Raw genomic sequence first — 5,188 nt, forward strand, 5'->3', positions numbered from 1 at the left:
GCACAATTGCGCATGTGCAAACTTCTGTGTTCTGAGAGCATAGAAATTTGTCACTGCCTCCCACAGCTATAGCCAGCCTTCTGGCTGATATCAGCCCCACCCGACCCTGCTATTGCAGCTGATACCACCCCCCCACCGGGACCGATCACCCTCCCAATCGTTGTCGCAGAATGGTAGAAGTCCCCCCCCCCTCCACCCCACTGATCACTGTTGCAGCATGTGCAATGGTTCCCCCCCCCCCCCGCCATTGAATGGCCCACTCCGGTCTGGCCCAGCCCCTACCCCTCCAGGCCCCGTTCATTTGTTACTGCCCGGTGCCCAGTACGCACTACCAGTTTGCCAGGCTGGCAGTGCCAGGGTGCCTGGTGGGCAAGGCCAGGGTGCCAGGTTGGCACTGCCCAAGGGGCACCCCCTGCCCTGACCTCACGGGGGGCCTCAATGGCATTAAATAGCATTTAAATATTATAATCAGCCACATGCTCTTTTTGGGTGTGAGGCTGATCTTGCCGGATATCTGCTGCTGGTAAGATCACAATTTCCCGGCTCTCTCCCAATCTTACTGGCTCACCCCATCCCACAAAAATAGGCTCTTGGGTGCATCAGATATGTGCCGCCATCAAGCACCTGTCAATTTTAATCCAATTTTCCAGCACTTGGTCCATAATCCTGTATGCTATGGTGTTTCAAGTGCTCATCAAAATGCTTCTTAAATGTTCTGAGGGTTCTCGCCTCTGTCAGCCTTTCAGACTGTGAACTCCAGATTCTCACAACCCTCTGGGTGAAAAATGTTTCTTCAAATCCCCCCTAAATCCCCTTACTCTAAATCTATGCCCTCTGGTTACTGCTCTACTAAGGGAAAAACATTTTTCCTATCTACTCTCTCTATGTCTAATTTTGTATACCTCTATCAGAACCCGCCTCAGCCTTCTCTGTTCTAACAGAGGCCCAACCAGACTCTCTTGCAGCCCAGGCAAAATCCTGATGAATCTCCTCTGCAATCACATCCTTCCTATAGTGTGGTAACTTGTTGGACATTAAAAATGTCTATGTCACTCTTCAATGGGGAGGAAGAGGAGGTCTCCCAGTCTCATGTCTGGCATTCCTCATCCAATAACATTCAGTCGCAGATTCACTTTGTTACTTCTGGGGCACGCATGTGAAAATTGTTCACCATATTTACCTACATTAGACCCATAAATAGTACTTCAGAGTTTTCCATCAATTGTAGGGCATTTTTGTGCACTCTGAGAACATACTAAGCCAATGTGTCAACACAGACTCTTCCTCAGCCTCAGCGAGAATCAACACCTTCAGAAAAGGAGGGCAGAAAATTAACACAAATGCTTTCTGCCACCAAGCTGACTCTAGTCATTAGAGTCTTCATCAGCAGGGGTCCCCAACCTAAGAGGAATCAGCTACAGTAAAAAGAAGATGACTTTATTGAATTTTGAATGAGCTATCCATATTAGCATTAAGCCGCAGGATTGTTGGACTTGTAGAAGAATTAATATTAATGTTTCAAGATTAGACCAAGTTCAAGTAAAGTACAGCTGAATATCATTACCCAACTGGCATTTGACTTACCGAATCTCAAGAGGCTGCAGTGATAGGTGAGACTTGACTAATGGGGTTGTAAACTGCTGTGCACCTCATTCCTTGTAATGTGGAACTGCTGAAAAATAGCTATTATTCTCATTAATCACTCTTGTTACCAAGCATTGATGATAAGGGTTGCCCTCCATTTAGTTGTTCATTGAAATGACACAGTTAGCAGTTAATGGAGCCATAATGAAACATTTGACAAAAAGCATATGGAGTTGTCATTGCAGTCAAAACAGTTAAAGATGTCCATTTTTAGATATGTTTGTTTGCGAGGCATGTCACTTTATGGCACACCAAAAGTATGCATCCTTATTTATGATTACCCTCCAATAATTAATTGAATGCTTTATAGGATTCTGCATGGTTCAATGCTCACATGCTGATTGTTTTTAATAAAAATCACTCTGATTTTTCTTCCACCAAAGACAATAATTTTTGTTCAATCAGTTTGGGGTGGCATGGTGGCACAGTGGTTAGCACTGCTGCCTCACAGCGCCAGGGCCACAGGTTCAATTCCTGGCTTGGGTCACTGTCTGTGTGGAGTTTGCACATTCTCCCCGTGTCTGTGTGGGTTTTCTCCAGGTGCTCCGATTTCCTCCCACAGTCCAAAGGTGTGTGGGTTAGGTTGATTGGCCATGCTAAATTGACCCTAGTTTCGGGGGGGTTAACAGGGTCAATATGTGGGGTTTTTGATTTGATTTATTATTGTCACATGTATTAACATATGGTGAAAAGTATTGTTTCTTGTGCGCTATACAGACAAAGCACACCGTTCATAGAGAAGGAAATGAGAGAGTGCAGAATGTAGTGTTAGTCATAGCAAGGGTGTAGAAAAAGATTAATTTAATGCAAGGTCAAAAGTCTGACAGCAGCAGGGAAGAAGCTGTTCTTGAGTCGGTTGGTACGTGACCTCAGACTTTTGTATCTTTTTCCCGACGGAAAAAGGTGGAAGAGAGGATGTCCGGGGTGCGTGGGGTCCTTAATTATGCTGGCTGCTTTGCCGAGACAGCGGGAAGTGCAGACAGAGTCAATGGATGGGCGGCTGGTTTGCGTGATGGATTGGGCTACATTCATGACCTTTTATAGTTCCTTGCGGTCTTAGGCAGAGCAGGAGCCATGGACAGGGTGGGATTGTAGTCAGTGCAGGTTCGATGGGCCGAGTGGCCTCTTTCTGTACTGTAGGGATTCTATGATTCTATACTGTGAGTTTCCACTACCAATGGCTGAACTCTAGTTTCTCCCCAAAGTACCCAGGCTTGATGAGCAGCCAGACACTGAGGGCGGAATTCTCTTGTTCCACCCACCACAGGAATTGTAGTGGGTGGAGGACGGACAATGAAAAGGTCCGTTGACCTCCGGCAGGATTTCCTGGTCTTGGGACGATCATGGTTGGAAAATCCTGCCCTGAGTGTTGGCAGAGTATTTCAATGAATGGGGATTGGGGGAAGCTGGTGAAGTGGAAGATGGTTGGTGGCTTTGTGTTCTTGCTTCGACTTGGTGACCATACCTAGGGAATGACGAGCTGGAGTCACTGAAGAAACAACACCAGTTTCTTTACTATTGACTTGCCCAGTCCATGCTCTTGATGCTCAGGATACAGATAGATAATTCATATTTGGGATTTGGTACTGTTACAAATAGATCGAGTTGGTGTATTGTTGGAGGCAGAGTTTGCAAGGGGGTTTGACAGTTCCCTCCTCCCCACCTCACCCCCTCCATCATGAGCAGAGAGCTGGCTTGGGGAAGGCAGGCACCAAAGCTAATTCTCTATGGGTGCTTGACCCTTCTGCCCAATGCATTTGGCCAGCTCTCCCACTGATACAAGCTCTGATGGGGGGCAATATCGGAGAGCACTGGCAGGCATGATCCTACTTGGATTGCAGCTTAAGGAATGTTTGGATGTAGACCTAATTCTAAGCATGAGAAACAGGTTCAAATCACACTCCCTGCAGGAGCACTTGCCTTCTGGAATCAGTGATCTTTATATGATAGTATTTGGCACTCTCCAAAGACCTGAAAAGAAGTCATACCAGTCAACAGCTGACAAATATTATCCTGAGGTATGTTAAAGGATGGAATTCCACTTGATATGGGGTTCATAGGTCAAAAAGCCAACCAATGTCACTTCCTCCCCAACAGGAAATGGTCTGGAATTGGGTCTATATTGTCTTTCAAGAGAAGGGGTCTAAAATTCCACATGCAGCAATCCAGGTACGATTGTGTCCCCCAGTGCTCTCCGATATTGCCTTCCATTGGAGCTTGAAATAGTGAGAGAGCTTCTCAGAAAGGGTGCATCCTAGGAGAATTGGCTGCCTCATTGTGTGAGCTCGAATTTTCTCATCTGGAGATTTGACACATTTCCTTTCTGGCCTCCACTTGAATTGCAAAGATTTTAACAAGTGAACAGAAATAACAGAGAATCTGCAGGCTTGAAGGGCCGAATGGCCTACTCCTACTTCTATTTTCTATGTTTTTATGTGTTGAATGGGATTATTTCTGTTTTCATTGAACAAGCGTTGTTTCTTAATGTGTTCTTAGGGTATGGGAAAGAGTGCATTTATTGTACCCAGGTGTAAAAGATACAGAATGGAGGAAGAGTTTGTTTCTCTCACATGTGTGGTAATCTAGTGGAGTGTCCATCACTTACAGAATCCATCAAATTTTACTCCATTAAAATCAATGAGCTGAAGATCAGACAATTCCTATAAAGGATGGTCTACTCTAAGGACAAAATATGCATGAATATCGCTGAAAAGAGAGGCATGTTGCCAAAGCTTTTCATCTTGCAGTCATCAGGATAAATGCAAAAATGCCAAATTTCAAATGATCAAACAATTTACACTGCAGGAGAAATGGCTGCTGATTGAATCAGAGCATCATAGAATCTGATAGAATCCGATAATGCAGAAGGTGGCCATTCAGCCCATCAAGCCTACACTGACAACAATCCCACCCAGGCCCCATCGCCATAACCCCATGTATGGAACAGTGTTGTATCATGGTACGTCTAATCGAAGAGACCAAAACCCATATCATTGTCAGACTCTTCAGATTCTTCCTATTTCTCCTGTTCCTTTTTCTCTTCAGCAGCAACAGGGACAGCAGTGGAAACAGCTGCTGCAATAGCTGGGGCACTGCTACCAGATCAGACTATTAATGTCAATATTCGCCAATGCCTTGGCAAACAGATTAGGCCAGAAAGGCTCAATGCTTCAGCCAGTTGTTTTGATCAGAGCATTGAGTTTGTCTTCAGTCGCGGTGACCTGATCATCGTGCAGGATGAGCGCGCTGTAGATACAGGTGAGTTCCCAGGTGGAGGCCATGGTGCTGGATCTCTGCGGGTCCGATGGCACTAGTCACAGGGGAAACTCAGCCTTAGCTTTGATCAGAAGAACTGAGCACTTCCAAACTGGGCAGATCACGAAGAGCAATTGTGCTCATGAAATTTCGAATGCCAGGATTTGCCACACCGATGCAACACTCAACCTGAAATGATCCAGGATAACAAGACTTGATAAATCTCGTATAAGTTAGATGGCATATGATAACAAATTTGGCCAGTGGTTGTGCATTGATGCTACTCCAA

At 45.4% G+C, this 5,188-nt stretch overlaps 1 pseudogene; it reads right to left on the minus strand.

The window, feature by feature from the left end:
• Nucleotides 1–4,609: 4,609 nt before the first annotated feature.
• Nucleotides 4,610–4,925, minus strand: LOC144496064 (large ribosomal subunit protein P1 pseudogene; annotated as a pseudogene).
• Nucleotides 4,926–5,188: the final 263 nt, after the last annotated feature.

This window comes from Mustelus asterias, chromosome 7 (genome assembly GCF_964213995.1).
Source record: "Mustelus asterias chromosome 7, sMusAst1.hap1.1, whole genome shotgun sequence".
Taxonomy (NCBI): Eukaryota; Metazoa; Chordata; class Chondrichthyes; order Carcharhiniformes; family Triakidae; genus Mustelus; species Mustelus asterias.